Raw genomic sequence first — 21,639 nt, forward strand, 5'->3', positions numbered from 1 at the left:
ATAGCAAGTATGAATACTTGCAGACATTTCAATTTTCTCCTTTTTGTCTCTTCCACAATGTTATTCCTCACTCCTACAGTGTCCATCCACAATTTAGTCTAGGTGATGACATCATTTAATAGCTCAGTTGGTGCAAATTAGGTGAGTGGGACATCATTTAGCAACTTCTAGCGACTTTTAGGACAGCCAATAGCTACTTTCCTTACTGAGGTGTTGGCAACACTGCTAACTTTAAACATCGGCTATCTGAGCAGCTAACTGATCGCTGCAGCTGTACAAAGCCCATCTGTAAATAGCCCACCCAATCTACCTACCTAATCCCCATATTGTTTTAATTTACTTTCTGCTCTTTGCACACCAATATTTCTACTTACACATCATCATCTGCTCATCTATCACTCCAGTGTCAATTTGCTAAATTGTAAATACTTCGCTACAATGGCCTATTTATTGCCTTACCTCCATTTGCACGCACTGTATATAGACTTTCTTTTTCTTCTTCTATTGTGTTATTGACTGTACGCTTGTTTATTCCATCTGTAACTCTGTGTTGTTGTTTGTGTTGCGCTGCTTTGCTTTATCTTGGCCAGGTCGCAGTTGAATATGAAAACTTGTTCTCAACTGGCTTACCTGGTTAATTATTGTTGAAATTAAAAAAATAAGAAACATTTTTATGTTTCACAGAAAGGGGATGTAGCTCAGTGGTAGAGCGCATGCTTCGCATGTATGAGGTCCTGGGTTCAATCCCCAGCTTCTCCATAACATTTTTTGCAATGACCCATCTCCTTCTTTCCAGAATGTTGAAATTCTCAGCAGGAAACAGAGATGTGCTGAATAATTTGAGCTTGTAATCTGAAGAACATGTGTTCAATCCCTGTTCCTACATTTATGGAACAGAAGTGGCATGGTTGCCAACTTCAATTGCATCATATTCAAAAACTGAAGTTCATGGGTTAGATGACTGTCCATACTTGCTTGTATTTAGAATTGCTGCTATCATTTCATTGTAGTTTCAATGGAGTGGTGTATATAAAAAGTACATTGTATTAATATTGCATTTTATCTGCAAATAAAATGGTATCGAAGCTCAGAGGGAGTGCATGCTATTTATGTATGAGGTCCTTGGTTCAATCCCAAGGTTGTGTGCCAAATTCACATTACACAACTCCTACTTTCCAGAATGTTAATAAATATCTTACAGCATAGAGTGGCATGGTGGCAAAGCGGTAAGGCGTCGGTCTCGTAAACCGAAGATCATGGGTTCAAATCCCATCTGTGCCTTTCTGAAAGATACCTGGTACCAAGAAAGGTTCTTTCACGGAAGGACTTTGAAGAAAAAAAAGTTTTCTCAAAATGGCAACCCTGCTGTGATATAGTAAGGGGATGTGTCTCTGAGGTACTACTTGAAATGCATGCGGTCTGAAGTTAATCCCCAAATTCTCTGATGAGTATATTTAGTTGTGAAATTAGCTTTTGCACAACTCTACTTTCCAGAATGTTGACATTTTAAGAAGGAAATAGATGTGCTAAGTCATCTGTTTTTGTAAACTGAAGCACATGGGTTCAAACCTTGTTCGACGTTTATGGAAGCTAGATGATATTATGGAAATGTACTTTCATTAGAACAGTGTAAAGAAAAGGTCAATTGTATTGACATGGCCACTACGACCTGTACGCTCTAGTCGGCTGGCCCTCGCTACATATTCATCGCCAGACCGACTCGCTCCAGGTCATCTTTTTAGTCTATGCTAGGTAAAGCTCCGCCTTATCTCAGCTCACTGGTCACGATAACAACACCCACCCGTAGCAACGTGCTCCAGCAGGTATATCTCACTGGTCATCCCCCAAAGCCAACACCTCCTTTGGCCGCCTTTCCTTACAGTTCTCTGCTGACAATGACTGGAACGAATTGCAAAAATCGCTGAAGCTGGAGACATATTCCCTCACTAACTTTCAGTGTTGCCAACTTAGCGACTTAGTCACTGTATTTAGCAAGTATGAATACTTGCAGACATTTTCATTTTTCTCACTTTTTGTCTCTTCCACAATGTTATTCCTCACTCCTACAGTGTCCTTCACAATTACATGCACAATTATGCAAATTAGGTGATGACATCATTTAGCAACTTCTAGCGACTTTTAGGACAGCCAATAGCTACTTTCCTTACTGAGGTGTTGGCAACACTGCTAACTTTAAACATCGGCTATCTGAGCAGCTAACTGATCGCTGCAGCTGTACAAAGCCCATCTGTAAATAGCCCACCCAATCTACCTACCTAATCCCCATATTGTTTTAATTTACTTTCTGCTCTTTGCACACCAATATTTCTACTTACACATCATCATCTGCTCATCTATCACTCCAGTGTCAATTTGCTAAATTGTAAATACTTCGCTACAATGGCCTATTTATTGCCTTACCTCCATTTGCACGCACTGTATATAGACTTTCTTTTTCTTCTTCTATTGTGTTATTGACTGTACGCTTGTTTATTCCATCTGTAACTCTGTGTTGTTGTTTGTGTTGCGCTGCTTTGCTTTATCTTGGCCAGGTCGCAGTTGAATATGAAAACTTGTTCTCAACTGGCTTACCTGGTTAATTATTGTTGAAATTAAAAAAATAAGAAACATTTTTATGTTTCACAGAAAGGGATGTAGCTCAGTGGTAGAGCGCATGCTTTGCATGTATGAGGTCCTGGGTTCAATCCCCAGCTTCTCCATAACATTTTTGCAATGACCCATCTCCTTCTTTCCAGAATGTTGAAATTCTCAGCAGGAAACAGAGATGTGCTGAATAATTTGAGCTTGTAATCTGAAGAACATGTGTTCAATCCCTGTTCCTACATTTATGGAACAGAAGTGGCATGGTTGCCAACTTCAATTGCATCATATTCAAAAACTGAAGTTCATGGGTTAGATGACTGACTTGCTTGTATTTAGAATTGCTGCTATCATTTCATTGTAGTTTCAATGGAGTGGTGTATATAAAAAGTACATTGTATTAATATTGCATTTTATCTGCAAATAAAATGGTATCGAAGCTCAGAGGGGGAGTGCATGCTATTTATGTATGAGGTCCTTGGTTCAATCCCAAGGTTGTGTGCCAAATTCACATTACACAACTCCTACTTTCCAGAATGTTGATAAATATCTTACAGCATAGAGTGGCATGGTGGCCAAGTGGTAAGGCGTCGGTCTCGTAAACCGAAGATCATGGGTTCAAATCCCATCTGTGCCTTTCTGAAAGATACCTGGTACCAAGAAAGGTTCTTTCACGGAAGGACTTTGAAGAAAAAAAAGTTTTCTCAAAATGGCAACCCTGCTGTGATATAGTAAGGGGATGTGTCTCTGAGGTACTACTTGAAATGCATGCGGTCTGAAGTTAATCCCCAAATTCTCTGATGAGTATATTTAGTTGTGAAATTAGCTTTTGCACAACTCTACTTTCCAGAATGTTGACATTTTAAGAAGGAAATAGATGTGCTAAGTCATCTGTTTTTGTAAACTGAAGCACATGGGTTCAAACCTTGTTCGACGTTTATGGAAGCTAGATGATATTATGGAAATGTACTTTCATTAGAACAGTGTAAAGAAAAGGTCAATTGTATTGACATGGCCACTACGACCTGTACGCTCTAGTCGGCTGGCCCTCGCTACATATTCATCGCCAGACCGACTCGCTCCAGGTCATCTTTTTAGTCTATGCTAGGTAAAGCTCCGCCTTATCTCAGCTCACTGGTCACGATAACAACACCCACCCGTAGCACGTGCTCCAGCAGGTATATCTCACTGGTCATCCCCCAAAGCCAACACCTCCTTTGGCCGCCTTTCCTTACAGTTCTCTGCTGACAATGACTGGAACGAATTGCGAAAATCGCTGAAGCTGGAGACATATTCCCTCACTAACTTTCAGTGTTGCCAACTTAGCGACTTAGTCACTGTATTTAGCAAGTATGAATACTTGCAGACATTTTCATTTTTCTCACTTTTTGTCTCTTCCACAATGTTATTCCTCACTCCTACAGTGTCCTTCACAATTACATGCACAATTATGCAAATTAGGTGATGACATCATTTAGCAACTTCTAGCGACTTTTAGGACAGCCAATAGCTACTTTCCTTACTGAGGTGTTGGCAACACTGCTAACTTTAAACATCGGCTATCTGAGCAGCTAACTGATCGCTGCAGCTGTACAAAGCCCATCTGTAAATAGCCCACCCAATCTACCTACCTAATCCCCATATTGTTTTAATTTACTTTCTGCTCTTTGCACACCAATATTTCTACTTACACATCATCATCTGCTCATCTATCACTCCAGTGTCAATTTGCTAAATTGTAAATACTTCGCTACAATGGCCTATTTATTGCCTTACCTCCATTTGCACGCACTGTATATAGACTTTCTTTTTCTTCTTCTATTGTGTTATTGACTGTACGCTTGTTTATTCCATCTGTAACTCTGTGTTGTTGTTTGTGTTGCGCTGCTTTGCTTTATCTTGGCCAGGTCGCAGTTGAATATGAAAACTTGTTCTCAACTGGCTTACCTGGTTAATTATTGTTGAAATTAAAAAAAATAAGAAACATTTTTATGTTTCACAGAAAGGGGATGTAGCTCAGTGGTAGAGCGCATGCTTCGCATGTATGAGGTCCTGGGTTCAATCCCCAGCTTCTCCATAACATTTTTTGCAATGACCCATCTCCTTCTTTCCAGAATGTTGAAATTCTCAGCAGGAAACAGAGATGTGCTGAATAATTTGAGCTTGTAATCTGAAGAACATGTGTTCAATCCCTGTTCCTACATTTATGGAACAGAAGTGGCATGGTTGCCAACTTCAATTGCATCATATTCAAAAACTGAAGTTCATGGGTTAGATGACTGTCCATACTTGCTTGTATTTAGAATTGCTGCTATCATTTCATTGTAGTTTCAATGGAGTGGTGTATATAAAAAGTACATTGTATTAATATTGCATTTTATCTGCAAATAAAATGGTATCGAAGCTCAGAGGGGGAGTGCATGCTATTTATGTATGAGGTCCTTGGTTCAATCCCAAGGTTGTGTGCCAAATTCACATTACACAACTCCTACTTTCCAGAATGTTGATAAATATCTTACAGCATAGAGTGGCATGGTGGCCAAGCGGTAAGGCGTCGGTCTCGTAAACCGAAGATCATGGGTTCAAATCCCATCTGTGCCTTTCTGAAAGATACCTGGTACCAAGAAAGGTTCTTTCACGGAAGGACTTTGAAGAAAAAAAAGTTTTCTCAAAATGGCAACCCTGCTGTGATATAGTAAGGGGATGTGTCTCTGAGGTACTACTTGAAATGCATGCGGTCTGAAGTTAATCCCCAAATTCTCTGATGAGTATATTTAGTTGTGAAATTAGCTTTTGCACAACTCTACTTTCCAGAATGTTGACATTTTAAGAAGGAAATAGATGTGCTAAGTCATCTGTTTTTGTAAACTGAAGCACATGGGTTCAAACCTTGTTCGACGTTTATGGAAGCTAGATGATATTATGGAAATGTACTTTCATTAGAACAGTGTAAAGAAAAGGTCAATTGTATTGACATGGCCACTACGACCTGTATGCTCTAGTCGGCTGGCCCTCGCTACATATTCATCGCCAGACCGACTCGCTCCAGGTCATCTTTTTAGTCTATGCTAGGTAAAGCTCCGCCTTATCTCAGCTCACTGGTCACGATAACAACACCCACCCGTAGCAAGTGCTCCAGCAGGTATATCTCACTGGTCATCCCCCAAAGCCAACACCTCCTTTGGCCGCCTTTCCTTACAGTTCTCTGCTGACAATGACTGGAACGCAATTGCAAAAATCGCTGAAGCTGGAGACATATTCCCTCACTAACTTTCAGTGTTGCCAACTTAGCGACTTAGTCACTGTATTTAGCAAGTATGAATACTTGCAGACATTTTCATTTTTCTCACTTTTTGTCTCTTCCACAATGTTATTCCTCACTCCTACAGTGTCCTTCACAATTACATGCACAATTATGCAAATTAGGTGATGACATCATTTAGCAACTTCTAGCGACTTTTAGGACAGCCAATAGCTACTTTCCTTACTGAGGTGTTGGCAACACTGCTAACTTTAAACATCGGCTATCTGAGCAGCTAACTGATCGCTGCAGCTGTACAAAGCCCATCTGTAAATAGCCCACCCAATCTACCTACCTAATCCCCATATTGTTTTAATTTACTTTCTGCTCTTTGCACACCAATATTTCTACTTACACATCATCATCTGCTCATCTATCACTCCAGTGTCAATTTGCTAAATTGTAAATACTTCGCTACAATGGCCTATTTATTGCCTTACCTCCATTTGCACGCACTGTATATAGACTTTCTTTTTCTTCTTCTATTGTGTTATTGACTGTACGCTTGTTTATTCCATCTGTAACTCTGTGTTGTTGTTTGTGTTGCGCTGCTTTGCTTTATCTTGGCCAGGTCGCAGTTGAATATGAAAACTTGTTCTCAACTGGCTTACCTGGTTAATTATTGTTGAAATTAAAAAAATAAGAAACATTTTTATGTTTCACAGAAAGGGGATGTAGCTCAGTGGTAGAGCGCATGCTTCGCATGTATGAGGTCCTGGGTTCAATCCCCAGCTTCTCCATAACATTTTTTGCAATGACCCATCTCCTTCTTTCCAGAATGTTGAAATTCTCAGCAGGAAACAGAGATGTGCTGAATAATTTGAGCTTGTAATCTGAAGAACATGTGTTCAATCCCTGTTCCTACATTTATGGAACAGAAGTGGCATGGTTGCCAACTTCAATTGCATCATATTCAAAAACTGAAGTTCATGGGTTAGATGACTGTCCATACTTGCTTGTATTTAGAATTGCTGCTATCATTTCATTGTAGTTTCAATGGAGTGGTGTATATAAAAAGTACATTGTATTAATATTGCATTTTATCTGCAAATAAAATGGTATCGAAGCTCAGAGGGGGAGTGCATGCTATTTATGTATGAGGTCCTTGGTTCAATCCCAAGGTTGTGTGCCAAATTCACATTACACAACTCCTACTTTCCAGAATGTTGATAAATATCTTACAGCATAGAGTGGCATGGTGGCCAAGCGGTAAGGCGTCGGTCTCGTAAACCGAAGATCATGGGTTCAAATCCCATCTGTGCCTTTCTGAAAGATACCTGGTACCAAGAAAGGTTCTTTCACGGAAGGACTTTGAAGAAAAAAAAGTTTTCTCAAAATGGCAACCCTGCTGTGATATAGTAAGGGGATGTGTCTCTGAGGTACTACTTGAAATGCATGCGGTCTGAAGTTAATCCCCAAATTCTCTGATGAGTATATTTAGTTGTGAAATTAGCTTTTGCACAACTCTACTTTCCAGAATGTTGACATTTTAAGAAGGAAATAGATGTGCTAAGTCATCTGTTTTTGTAAACTGAAGCACATGGGTTCAAACCTTGTTCGACGTTTATGGAAGCTAGATGATATTATGGAAATGTACTTTCATTAGAACAGTGTAAAGAAAAGGTCAATTGTATTGACATGGCCACTACGACCTGTACGCTCTAGTCGGCTGGCCCTCGCTACATATCATTCATCGCCAGACCGACTCGCTCCAGGTCATCTTTTTAGTCTATGCTAGGTAAAGCTCCGCCTTATCTCAGCTCACTGGTCACGATAACAACACCCACCCGTAGCACGTGCTCCAGCAGGTATATCTCACTGGTCATCCCCAAAGCCAACACCTCCTTTGGCCGCCTTTCCTTACAGTTCTCTGCTGACAATGACTGGAACGAATTGCAAAAATCGCTGAAGCTGGAGACATATTCCCTCACTAACTTTCAGTGTTGCCAACTTAGCGACTTAGTCTTACATTTCTCCCTCTGCTGTTTACGAGTTCCCCTTTAAAGTTATATAATAAATTGACACATGGTTGGACATAATATTCCCTATTTGCTTGTGAGAAGTGTTCCACCTACAGTATATTTAGGCCACTGATAACAATGGGATCAGAGAGCAAGAACTTGGTATGCAAATCAGTCAGTTACTGTATGATAGTCATTTGTCTGCTATTTACTGTCACATGTGTTACTTTGTCACGTGTCACAGATTGGGCTGGGGCTGGTGATTTCATCAGCCGGTGATTGTCAAGCAAATAACTGTCGGTCTCACAGTAATTGACCGTTTATTAGCATGAACACATTTAGCATCTCCTGGCTTCCACACTTCTACAAGTAACTAATGCAGATCTTTGGAACATCTACTTTTTTTAAAAGTGTAATAAATCCATGTAATATAGCCTTCACAATAAATCCATTATTTTAGGTCTAAAGAAGCATTCTATGAAGAAAATGTAGTCTCTTTCAGAAGGACAGAATAGCATACTCTGAGTTGTCCTTATGTTAGGTCCTGATGTGGCTATGCCAAATGACTGAGGGCTTTGCTAGTTCATTTAGCAGATAAGATTTGCTTAGAATTTCATGGCATTTTATAGTATGAAGAATACAATTGAACAAAGCTGCATAAAATATAAATATTTTCTCAACGATTTGAGCAAGTGTGCGGTTGAGCGGTTAACAAGAAATATGTACCCCTATATGCATAATTTGGCAATATTAATTTAACTTAAGTTGTTCTACAAACGTTGGGCTATATGTTTTGATTTTTAATACATTGTAAGGCTGCACGATGAGATGATGATTTGAAAAGAGTTGCTTGAAAGGCATGTACACAATTCATCAGTCTCTCATTCACAATTTGACAACCACTTGATAATGCCTCAAATTTAACCTTTGTAGCCGTAATGCACACAAAAAAATCCATGCCTTTGCGGCCAGTGGACATTGTGTCCTTGGCCCGGAGTGCTGCATTGTGCCCTTCTCCCTGAGTGCTTGTGCACTCCAAAGTGCCTCTTACTTACATGGCTCTCCATCACGTGATCGGGTCTTTCTCACAGGTTACAAGTGAAGACAGACACATCGGGGATGCAACTGTGCACGTCTTTATCCAATTCTGAGGTCTGTATTGAAGATATTTGAAGAAATGTACACATTTACTTTTCGTAAGATAACAAGATGAGTAGGCCCAACGAACAGCAAAAGCACTAGCCTATGTCAATCTATTGTCCCCCTTAGTACAAAAACCGACCTATTCTGTGCGAGAAATATATATTCCAAACATAGTCCAAATTAATACAACCACTAGCATCAAAAACATTTTTTAGGCAATGTGGCTTACACAACAAATCCGAACCTTAAGCTTAATGTTGATAAACTATTAGGCTATTTCTTCACATTATAAGAACAGCAATATACACATGGCAGTAGGCTATTAGCGTGAATGTTCCATTATTGGGAAAACACCATTATCAAAAGTGATCACAAATGCAATCATGCATGTAATGCTTTTAATAGAAAGGTGCATTTTATGGTGAAAATGATCTTCCCCAAACTTGAGACGCACGCATTGCTTATGTATGCCAGTTAGGCTCTATATCCCTTGTAAAGCGGATTAATGTGCTTAATTTTAAGGCCTGGTGTAAGGGTTTTCCTGTGGTGAAGTAGAGGAGGACCAAAACGCAGCGTGGTTATATTGATTCATGTTTAATAAAAACAGATAAACATGAACACTACAAAACAATAAACGTGGAAAACCAAAAACAGCCCTATCTGGTGCAAAACACAGAGAACAATCACCCACAAACACACAGTGAAACCCAGGCTACCTAAGTATGATTCTCAATCAGAGACAACTAATGACACCTGCCTCTGATTGAGAACCATACTAGGCCGAAACATAGAAATACCCCAAAACAGAGAAAAACAAACATAGACTGCCCACCCAACTCACGCCCTGACCATACTAAATAATGACAAAACAAAGGAAATAAAGGTCAGAACGTGACACCTGGCCATTTGGTTTGTTTTTACCCTACGTTTTACCACACATGCCAGCACCCACACACAACCCATCTCTTAGAAATATTTGTTATTGGGATTAATACTGTGTTTGATTTATTGTGTGGGTCATTTTATTTGCTTTTATTGGGCTTTTCATGGTTTAGGAAAAATGCACTTTAAAGGGTACACAAATGACATTTTCTGAAGTATCTATTGTCCGAGTTTTGGTTGCACACATGTAAACCTGCTACACAAAATGTTTGAAATGTGTTTAAATAATGATGTACAGAGAAAGAAAAGGGAAAGAAACACTCAATGGGGTGGAATGACGTCTAATCTGAGGCCTGATCACCTTCACTAGAAAGGCTAGAGACATTGGGTGAGACTTAAATGTAATACGTAAACACTGATAATTAGGAAGTTTATAATTGACCTATGTATGATTCAGACCACAAGAAGGACAGAGAGAGAGAGAGAGCGCTGCCCCTGAATGAGGGAAAGGGGGATAACTAGTCAACTGAATGCCTTCAACTGAAATGTGTCTTCCGTGTTCAACTGAATCAGAGAGGTGCAGGGGGGCTGCCTTAATTGACATCCACATCTTCGGCACCCGGGGAACAGTGTGTTAACTGCCTTGCCCAGGGGCAGAAAGACAGATTTTTTACCTAGTCAGCTCTGGGATTTGATCCAGCAACCTTTCGGTTACTGGCCCAATGCTAGGCTATCTGCTTGCCAGCAGACACCTGTCTATTTTACTATTCCTTGAATTATCTTATGGTATACAATTATTTTAAGATGGAGCTATCAAGAGTTGTAATTCTCATTGTATTTGTTATTTGGATTTAACCGGTAGTGTTTTATTTTTTGGGGACGCATGAATCACAATGTGAGTCATGTGTCAAAAGGGAAGAAGTTGTTGTTGTTGTTTTGTGTGTGTTGTTTTATTTGTTTTGTTTTTGTCTTGCTTCAATACAAATCTCATCAGATTGGGTCTGCTGGATGGTCGGGATTTCTCCCTAAGGATTAGATCTCTAAATCATTGACCCTGAAACTTTGCGGGGAGATCACCAAGATGATAGGGGAGTATAAGCCAATATTCAAAAATGGTTTCAACTGTGTGTTGTTATTATCATTGACATTTGTCTTAGAGATTTGTATAAAAAATACTGGTAGAAGTAATAATTTGTCATACAGTGAATTGTTTGTCTGGATTTCCTGAATCAGAAATTCCCGAAATGTAAGTTGTTCTGGTCTGTTCTCTCTTGAGGTTATGGCGAAGGTGACCACAGATTGTATCTAGATGCATGAAAGGGATAATTAGACCGAAAACAGTATGAACCTCACACCCTCTTACCTGCTAAACCTATGGCGACAATGGCAATGATTAACTGTTCATAATTACATGATTAAATGAATCAGGCAATTATTAATTCATTAACCTGGGGCACCATGGGAAAGTTTTTTTTCGTTTCTATTTCCAAATGAACTCAACGAATTTCAGAATATCAATTTTACAACAGTCGCTAATAAATAAATTTCCTCTACAGTCTCATCCTGAACCTCACATAATCTGGCAATCTGCACAAACCCGAGTCCCACTAAATAAATTGATTATTTATATACTTACAAGCTAAAATTATAATATACAATTATAGCATACACAAACACACAGTCTCGACTATTGATTAGTACTGAGTACAATGAAACAGGTCCTTAGCGGGCCAACACAATATGACACGCGTTACACAGAATGGGGATTTCAAAAGAGTGAGAAAGAGAGAGTGCACAAGAGAAAGGCACGATTGGGCACATTTGTAAACTATGCTTAGTTTAACCCTAACCTTGCCGCGAAATGCCGCTCTTGTGGATCAGAATATAATGATGTAATTACATGTCAAAGGTCTCCGATGGTGTATCTCCTTGTGGACCGAGTTCTGCCTTCTCCTCTGATGACGGTACTTCAGTTGTTTATGGGTGTAACGCTCTGATTATCCACACAATGTCAGTGTCCTTTCTTTTAGTGGTCTGTTTCCTCGCCCTTGTTCTTAAAGGGGGTCTTCTGAGTACGATCAGCCGTGTAGCTCAGGGCTCCAGTATAGACACCCGATTCCTTGGAGAGTGGTAACCAGGTTCTGTCGAATGCACCCTCTTAGACACAACTACTCATTCGTAGCATAGATTGTTAAAAGGTGCCTTTGTCTTCTTCAACCTCGTTTTGTGTTTTCGACTACCTCAGACCTTGGCCACCTAGTCTGATATGTTAAGTATTTTATACACTCGGGTCAGAAATGGGCGTTTCCACCTTTAAGATCAAGTTCTCTGGGCGTAACTAGTTACAATTCAGACAACTTACTTCACATTTCATCTTTACAAAGACATTCTCTTTGATCTGGACATTTTCTACACAATGTACAGTATGCAAACATCAGATACATATTGTGAAAACTCTTCAAGTTACATTGTTTTCGTTATAACGTTGTCATTTAACTTTTAATAACATAACAAAAAAACACATTCAATATTCAATATTCATATTACATCTATCATCATTACTATCATTTTGGCGGGTTACTGTTCTGAGATAGGTTTTCCGTAGGCCCATCCTACATTCCATTCCTCCACAGTGAGAGGAGGTGTCATAAAACCCTCCACCTCCATACCTATCGATCCCCCCCCCACTGGTGGGTGTGAGACTCTTGTAGGAGTGTGGTCCATGGTAACCTGACCCGAACAGGCCAGTCATGACAACAGGTAAGAGCTATGGAAACAATCTGAGTGTGTGTATTTTAGATTGTGTAACCCAGAAGGAAGGGTTTGAAAGGATGAAGTGACTGGTTTTATGTGTTGATTTTTCTTATTTTAATAGAAGTTTAGAACCTCCTTCTGATAGAAGCTATAACCTAATGTTTACTGTAAAATCGAACGATAATTATCACAGAGTGATTAGAGGAGAGAATGTGACGGTAAAATATTATGTTTTATAAAATGTATAAACAAAATTCCACTTTGACATGATGGGTTACTGTGGGTAGATCAGTGACAACAACATCTCAATTTAATTTCAGACTAACAACAAAATGTGGAAAAAGTAAAGGGACTGAATACTTTCAGAAGGCACTGTACAGTACAGTTTTAGGAACACCTAATATTGAGTTGCACCGCATTTTGCCCTCAGAACAGCCTCAATTTGTCGAGGGGCATGGACTGCAACGTGTCGAAAGCGTTCTACAGGGATGCTGGCCCATGTTGACTCCAATGCTTCCCACAGTTGTGTTAAGTTGGCTGGATGTCCTTTGGGTGGTGGACGATTTTTGATACAAACTGTTGAGCATGAATATGAAAAACCCAGCAGTGTTGCAGTTCTTGACAGAAACCGGTGCACCTGGAATCTACTACCATACCCTGTCCAAAGGCACTTAAATCTTTTGTCTTGCCCATTCACCCTCTGAATGGCACACATACACAATCCATGTCTCAACTGTCTCAAGATTGAATCATTCTTCTTTAACCCGTCTCACCCCTTCCTCTACCCTGGTTGAAGTTGATTTAACAGATTGCATAAGGATTACTAAGGGATCATAGGTTTCACCTGGATAGTTTATGTCATGGAAAGTTAGTTTTTGTACACTCAGTGTTTCTTGTTCTTAAGTTTTGTTTTTGCATCTTTTACTATCGCTTATGTACACAAGCTTCAAACAGCTGAAACAATAATAGCGGTTTAGATGGTACAATGATTCACGATACTATAATAGCTTATTTTGTCTCAAACTGAAATTAGACGATCTGTTAGAGTTCTAGCAAACGGGAAATGGCAGAGCGATTCATGCATAGTGCAACTTGTTGCAAGCTGTGATTTGTTGTGCTGCCAACTCTATCACAGCAGACCTTTCCCCCCATAAGAATACAATATTTATCTTTGTTTGACTGTTCTGTACAATTTGTAGACATTTCCATTATGCATTTGGAAAAGAAGGACTCTAAGTAAGTGGCAGTAGATTAGAAAGTGTTCTTCACTTTTTAGCTCTCCTCACCCACATTGATGGCATAGTCTCTCCTTTCCGGCCAGCCATATCTTTTGGTGACGTCCCAGATTCAATTGCCAGGCTATGATTCACAGGTAGTATCACATTTTCACTTAATTTCATTACAGTACAACGGTTTGATTTGTTTGATCGTAGCTAGCTACATAGCTAGCTACATAGCCGTCTTTGTATCAAAGATAATTGTGTAGTCTAGAGCGATTTTCTAGGTTCGCTAGCCAGCTATTGTCGTTCTTTTAACGCAACGTAACGTAAACAACACTGCTAGCTAGCCAGCTAGCCCCCGAATAGCAACACTGCAGAAACTATTACACTCAACGGAACGACTTGATTAGTGTAGTGTCAACAACGCACCCACTGCCAGCTGGCCTACTTCAGCAGTACTGTATCATTTTAATCATTTTAGTCAATAAGATTCTTGCTACGTAGTTTAACTTTCTGAACATTCGAGACGTGTAGTCCACTTGTCATTCCAATCTCCTTTGCATTAGCGTAGCCTCTTCTGTAGCCTGTCAACTATGTGTCTGTTTATCCCTGTTCTCTCCTCTCTGCACAGACCATACAAACGCTCCACACCGCGTGGCCGCGGCCACCCTACTCTGGTGGTCCCAGCGCTCACGACCCACGTGGAGTTCCAGGTCTCCGGTAGCCTCTGGAACTGCCAATCTGCGGTCAACAAGGCAGAGTTCATCTCAGCCTATGCCTCCCTCCAGTCCCTCGACTTCTTGGCACTGACGGAAACATGGATCACCACAGACAACACTGCTAATCCTACTGCTCTCTCTTCGTCCGCCCACGTGTTCTCGCACACCCGAGAGCGTCTGGTCAGCGGGGTGGTGGCACCGGGATCCTCATCTCTTGGTCATTCTCTCTTTCTTTCCTTTGAATTCCATGCTGTCACAGTTACTAGCCCTTTCAAGCTTAACATCCTTATCATTTATCGCCCTCCAGGTTCCCTCGGAGAGTTCATCAATGAGCTTGATGCCTTGATAAGCTCCTTTCCTGAGGACGGCTCACCTCTCACAGTTCTGGGCGACTTCAACCTCCCCACGTCTACCTTTGACTCTTTCCTCTCTGCCTCCTTCTTTCCACTCCTCTCCTCTTTTGACCTCACCCTCTCACCTTCCCCCCTACTCACAAGGCAGGCAATACGCTCGACCTCATCTTTACTAGATGCTGTTCTTCCACTAACCTCATTGCAACTCGCCTCCAAGTCTCCGACCACTACCTTGTATCCTTTTCCCTCTCGCTCTCATCCAACACCTCCCCACTGCCCCTTCGGATGGTATCGCGCCGTCCCAACCTTCGCTCTCTCTCCCCCGCTACTCTCTCCTCTTCCATCCTATCATCTCTTCCCTCCGCTCAAACCTTCTCCCACCTATCTCCTGATTCTGCCTCCTCAACCCTCCTCTCCTCCCTCTCTGCATCCCTTGACTCTCTATGTCCCCTATCCTCCAGGCCGGCTCGGTCCTCCCCTCCCCGCTCCGTGGCTCGATGACTCATTGCGAGCTCACAGAACAGGGCTCCGGGCAGCCAGCGGAAATGGAGGAAAACTCGCCTCCCTGCGGACCTGGCATCCTTTCACTCCCTCCTCTCTACATTTTCCTCCTCTGTCTCTGCTGCTAAAGCCACTTTCTACCACGCTAAATTCCAAGCATCTGCCTCTAACCCTAGGAAGCTCTTTGCCACCTTCTCCTCCCTCCTGAATCCTCCTCCCCTCCCCCCCTCCTCCCTCTCTGCAGATGACTTCGTCAACCATTTTGAAAAGAAGGTCGACGACATCCGATCCTCATTTGCTAAGTCAAACGACACCGCTGGTTCTGCTCACTGCCCTACCCTGTGCTCTGACCTCTTTCTCCCCTCTCTCTCCAGATGAAATCTCGCGTCTTGTGACGGCCGGCCGCCCAACAACCTGCCCGCTTGACCCTATCCCCTCCTCTCTTCTCCAGACCATTTCCGGAGACCTTCTCCCTTACCTCGCTCATCAACTCATCCCTGACCGCTGGCTACGTCCCTTCCGTCTTCAAGAGAGCGAGAGTTGCACCCTTCTGAAAAAACCTACACTCGATCCCTCCGATGTCAACAATTACAGACCAGTATCCCTTCTTTCTTTTCTCTCCAAAACTCTTGAACGTGCCGTCCTTGGCCAGCTCTCCCGCTATCTCTCTCTGAATGACCTTCTTGATCCAAATCAGTCAGGTTTCAAGACTAGTCATTCAACTGAGACTGCTCTCCTCTGTATCACGGAGCGCTCCGCACTGCTAAAGCTAACTCTCTCTCCTCTGCTCTCATCCTTCTAGATCTATCGGCTGCCTTCGATACTGTGAACCATCAGATCCTCCTCTCCACCCTCTCCGAGTTGGGCATCTCCGGCGCGGCCCACGCTTGGATTTCCTACCTGACAGGTCGCTCCTACCAGGTGGCGTGGCGAGAATCTGTCTCCTCACCACGCACTCTCACCACTGGTGTCCCTCAGGTCTCTGTTCTTGGCCCTCTCCTATTCTCGCTATACACCAAGTCACTTGGCTCTGTCATAACCTCACATGGTCTCTCTTATCATTGCTATGCAGACGACACACAATTAATCTTCTCCTTTCCCCCTTCTGATGACCAGGTAAATCGCATCTCTGCATGTCTGGCAGACATATCAGTGTGGATGACGGATCACCACCTCAAGCTGAACCTCGGCAAGACGGAGCTGCTCTTCCTCCCGGGGAAGGATTGCCCGTTCCATGATCTCGCCATCACGGTTGACAACTCCATTGTGTCCTCCTCCCAGAGCGCCAAGAACCTTGGCGTGATCCTGGACAACACCCTGTCGTTCTCAACCAACATCAAGGCGGTGGCCCGTTCCTGTAGGTTCATGCTCTACAACATCCGCAGAGTACGACCCTGCCTCACACAGGAAGCGGCGCAGGTCCTAATCCAGGCACTTGTCATCTCCCGTCTGGATTACTGCAACTCGCTGTTGGCTGGGCTCCCTGCCCGTCTGGTGTTCAACCTTCCCAAGTTCTCTCACGTCACCCCGCTCCTCCGTTCTCTCCACTGGCTTCCAGTTGAAGCTCGCATCCGCTACAAGACCATGGTGCTTGCCTACGGAGCTGTGAGGGGAACGGCACCTCAGTACCTCCAGGCTCTGATCAGGCCCTACACCCAAACAAGGGCACTGCGTTCATCCACCTCTGGCCTGCTCGCCTCCCTACCACTGAGGAAGTACAGCTCCCGCTCAGCCCAGTCAAAACTGTTCGCTGCCCTGGCCCCCCAATGGTGGAACAAACTCCCTCACGACGCCAGGACAGCGGAGTCAATCACCACCTTCCGGAGACACCTGAAACCCCACCTCTTTAAGGAATACCTAGGATAGGATAAGTAATCCCTCTCACCCCCCCCCCTTAAGTTTTAGATGCACTATTGTAAAGTGACTGTTCCACTGGATGTCATAAGGTGAATGCACCAATTTGTAAGTCGCTCTGGATAAGAGCGTCTGCTAAATGACTTAAATGTAAATGTAAATGTAATGATCACTAAATCTGTATTTGGTTGAGGTTTTCCTTTGTTTGTGGTCTTTTACACAGGTAAAGGATTGCGCTACGGTGAAGTCTCTTTCCCATATTCAATATAATTCCATCTTTCTCTCCTTCAACCTCACTCTGCCAATAGTTGATGTATGCATTCTTATTATTCCTCTCCCTCTGTCTAAGTCTTGCCCTTGGGGCCAGATTATATTGTCAATCGATCAAAGGTGCACCCAGAATTTGCATGACCTGATTTCAGTGGGCAGAAGAACAGGCAGCCTTCCAAGTTCTGCTCTGCATGTGTTGTTTGCGAAATTTCTGTTTACATTTATTAGGTTTTTGCAAAATTCCTTGTGGAATTCTTTTGTGAGTGTTTTGCCGCACAATTGGTGGATTTGGCCATTTCAGCCACACCGGTTTTTGGGAGGTGTATAAAATCGAGCACACAACCATACAATCTCCAAAGATAAACATTGTCTGTAGAATAGCCATACTGAAGAGCTCAGTGACTTTCAATGTGGCACCTTCATAGGATGCCACCTTTCCAACAAGTCAGTTCGTATAACTATAACTACCCCGGTCAACTGTAGGTGCTGAAGTGGAAACATCTAGGAGAAACAACGGCTCAGCTGTGAAGTGGTAGGCCACACAAGCTCACAGAATGGGACTGCTGAGTGCTGAAGCACTAAAAATATCTAAGGTTGCAACATGTAAAAATATCTAAGGTTGCAACACTCACTACCGCATTCCAAACTGCCTCTGGAAGCAATGTCAGCACAATAACTATTTGTTGGGAGCTTCATGAAATGTGTTTCCATGGCCCAGCTGCCGCACACAAGCCTAACACGGAACCCAAACCGGCTGCGCACGTGCGCCATTGTGGGCTATCGTGCATACATTTATTTTGCCCCCCCACACCAAACGCGATCACGACACGCAGGTTAAAATATCAAAACAAACTCTGAACCAATGACATTAATTTGGGGACAGGTCGAAAATCATTAAACATGTATGGCAATTTAGCTAGTTAGCTTGCACTTGCTAGCTAACGTTAATTTGTCCTATTTAGCTAGCTTGCTGGGATATAAAGATTGAGTTACTTTACCTGAAATGCACAAGGACCTCTACTCCGACAATTAATCCACACATAAAACGGCCAACTGAAACGTTTCTAGTCATCTCTCCTCCTTCCAGGCCTTTTCATCGTTTAACTTATATGGTGATCGCACCTAAACTTTCATTGTATTACCACAACTACCGGCAAAACAGTTTGCCTTTCAGTCACCCACGTGGGTATAACCAATGAGGAGATGGCACGTGGGTACCTGCTTCTATAAACCAATGAGGAGATGGGAGAGGCAGGACTTTCAGCGCAATCTGCGTCAGAAATAGGAATGAGTTCTATTTTAGCCCTTGGTGTCGCAGACGCTCATGGCGCGCGCGAGCAGTATCGGTGCAATAATTGAATTAAATGGAATTCTAAATTTCATTTGCGGCGCTCGCGCACGCGACGTGTCCGGTCTGGTCAGCATGTAAGATCACCATGCGCAATGCCAAGCATCGGCTGGAGGGGTGGACTCTGGAGGAGTGGAAACGTGTTCTCTTGAGTGATGAATCACGCTTCACCATCTGTCAGTCCAATGGACTTGGCGGATGCCAGGAGAACGCTACCTGACCGGATGCATAGTGCCAACTGTAAAGTTTGGTGGAGGAGAAATAATGTTCTGAGGCTGTTTTTCATGGTTTGGGCTAGGCCCTTTAATTCCAATGAAGGGAAATTTTAATGATACAGTATACAATTACATTCTAGATGATTCCGTCCTTCCAACTTTGTGGCAACAGTTTGGGGAAAGCCTTCTCTTGTTTCAGAATGACAATGCCCCCAGAAATGGTTTGTCGAGATCGGTGTGGAAGAACTTGACTGGCCTGCACAGAGCCCTGACCTCAACCCCATTGAACACCGTTGGGATGAATTTGAATGCCAACTGCAAGCTAGGCCTAAGCGCCCAACATCAGTGCCCGACCTCACTAATGCTCTTGTGGCTGAGTGGAAGCATGTCCTTGCAGCAATGTTCCAACATCTAGTGGAAAGCCTTCCCAGAAGACTGAATGCTGTTATAGCAGCAATGGGGGGATCAACTCCATATTAATGCCCATTATTTTGGAATGAGATGTCTGATAAGCAGGTGTCCACATACTTCTGGCCATGTAGTGTATATACAGTACATGTCAAAAATTTGGACACACCTACTCATTCAAGGGTTTTTCAACTACATTGTAGAATAATAGTGAAGACATCCACCTGGTGAAATAACAAAAACAAAAACAAATAAGTGTTAAACCAATCAAAAAATATTTTATACTTTAGATTCTTCAAAGCAGCCACCCTTTGCCTTGATGACAGCTTTGCACACTATTCCGATTCTTTCAACCAGCTTCATGAGGTAGTCACCTGGAATGCATTTCAATTAACAGGTGTGGCTTCTTAAAAGTTAATTAGTGGAATTTATTTCCTTCTTATTAATGCATTTGAGCCAAGTCCATGTTATGTCAAGAACAGCTAAAATAAGCAAAGAGAAACGACAGTCCATCACTACTTTAAGACAAGGTCAGTCAGTCTAGAACATTTCAAGAACTTTGAAAGTTTCTTCAAGTGCAGTCGCAAAAACCATCAAGCACTATGATGAAACTGGCTCTTATGAGGACCGCCTCAGGAAAGGAAGACCCCGAGTTACCTCTGCTGCAGAGGATAAGTTCATTAGAGTTACCAGCCTCAGAAATTGCAACCCAAATAAATGCTTCACGGAGTTCAAGTAACAGACACATCTCAACATCAACTGTTCAGAGGAGACTGTGTGAATCAGGCCTTCATGGTCGAATTACTGCAAAGAAACCACAGCAATAATAAGAAGATACTTGCTTTGGCCAAAAAAACATGAGCAATGGACATTTGACCAGTGAAAATCTGTCCTGTCCAAATTTCTGATTTTTGGTTCCAACTGCTGTGTCGGTGAACGGATAATCTCCGCATGTGAAGTTCCCACCATGAAGCATGGAGGAGGAGGTGTAATGGTGTGGGGTGCTTTGCTGGTTACACTGTCAGTGATTTATTTAGAATTCAAGGCACACTTAACCAGCATGGCTACCACAGCATTCTGCAGAAATACGTCATCCCATCACTTAGTTGGACTATCATTTGTTTTTGAACAGGACAATGACCCAACACACCTCCAGGCTGTGTAAGGCCTATTTGACCAAGAAGGAGAGTGATGGAGTGCTACATCACATGACCTGATCTCCACAATCACCCGACCTCAACTCAATTGAGATTGTTTGTAATGAGTTGGACCGCAAAGTGAAGGAAAAGCAGCCAACAGGCACTCAACATACTGTATGTGGGAACTCCTTCAAGACTGTTGGAAAAGCAATCCAGGTGAAGCTGCTTGAGAGAATGCCAAGAGTGCTTTGATGACAGCTTTGCACAAAGGGTGGTTACTTTGAAGAATCTCAAATATAAAACATATTTTGATTTGTTTAACACGATGATACTACATGATTCCATATGTATTATTTACTACATGATTCCATATGTATTATTTCATAGTTTTGATGACTTCACTATTATTCTACAATGTAGAAAATAGTAAAAATAAAGAAAAACCCCTTGAATGAGTAGGTGTCCAAACTTGTGACTGGTACTGTATATTTGTGTTGTTGTTTCTCTGTAATACCACTAGACCCATTGCAAATTTATGACACTGGCTTTAGTTAGCACAAATCGGTTCCCAAACTTTATAACTAGCTATCAAGAAGCCATTTTGGGTTATCAATCAGGTTAGAGAAGCTAGCTTGTCTAACTACTGTATCTTAGCTGGCATAACTGTTGGCAAGGTTGGTAGACTTTAGAAAAGCAAGCAATAACTAAATATACGTAATGAGACATTCCTCTCAATATTTTACCCAGATGCAGAGAAGCATATTTCGTTACTTTAAATAAATAACCATCAGTCAGTTCAAGAGGTATGCTTTTTTTTAAACATACAATTAAGCATACTGATTATGGCTCTAGATTGCAGGAAAAGCTGTTTCAAGTGTTTGAAAAATGCTAAATTCTCCAACAGTGCCCCCTACATTATACACACCTAAACCATTTTTGGGATGCCCTTGGTCTTTTGTACTCTTTCTTT

At 42.1% G+C, this 21,639-nt stretch overlaps 8 non-coding genes across 8 annotated transcripts; all 8 read left to right on the plus strand.

Annotated features, from left to right (window-relative positions):
* Positions 1-687: 687 nt before the first annotated feature.
* trnaa-cgc lies at positions 688-759 on the plus strand. The gene has a single exon. It is a non-coding gene; the product is annotated as a tRNA-Ala (tRNA).
* A 450-nt stretch (positions 760-1,209) lies between these two features.
* trnat-cgu lies at positions 1,210-1,281 on the plus strand. The gene has a single exon. It is a non-coding gene; the product is annotated as a tRNA-Thr (tRNA).
* Positions 1,282-2,648: 1,367 nt separating this feature from the next.
* On the plus strand, positions 2,649-2,720 carry trnaa-ugc. The gene has a single exon. It is a non-coding gene; the product is annotated as a tRNA-Ala (tRNA).
* A 446-nt stretch (positions 2,721-3,166) lies between these two features.
* On the plus strand, positions 3,167-3,238 carry trnat-cgu. Its single transcript has one exon. It is a non-coding gene; the product is annotated as a tRNA-Thr (tRNA).
* A 1,368-nt stretch (positions 3,239-4,606) lies between these two features.
* On the plus strand, positions 4,607-4,678 carry trnaa-cgc. Its single transcript has one exon. It is a non-coding gene; the product is annotated as a tRNA-Ala (tRNA).
* A 452-nt stretch (positions 4,679-5,130) lies between these two features.
* trnat-cgu lies at positions 5,131-5,202 on the plus strand. The gene has a single exon. It is a non-coding gene; the product is annotated as a tRNA-Thr (tRNA).
* Positions 5,203-6,570: 1,368 nt separating this feature from the next.
* Positions 6,571-6,642, plus strand: trnaa-cgc. The gene has a single exon. It is a non-coding gene; the product is annotated as a tRNA-Ala (tRNA).
* A 452-nt stretch (positions 6,643-7,094) lies between these two features.
* On the plus strand, positions 7,095-7,166 carry trnat-cgu. Its single transcript has one exon. It is a non-coding gene; the product is annotated as a tRNA-Thr (tRNA).
* The last annotated feature ends 14,473 nt before the right edge of the window (positions 7,167-21,639 follow it).

The sequence above is a fragment of the Oncorhynchus gorbuscha genome, linkage group LG18 (genome assembly GCF_021184085.1).
Source record: "Oncorhynchus gorbuscha isolate QuinsamMale2020 ecotype Even-year linkage group LG18, OgorEven_v1.0, whole genome shotgun sequence".
Classification (NCBI taxonomy): domain Eukaryota; kingdom Metazoa; phylum Chordata; class Actinopteri; order Salmoniformes; family Salmonidae; genus Oncorhynchus; species Oncorhynchus gorbuscha.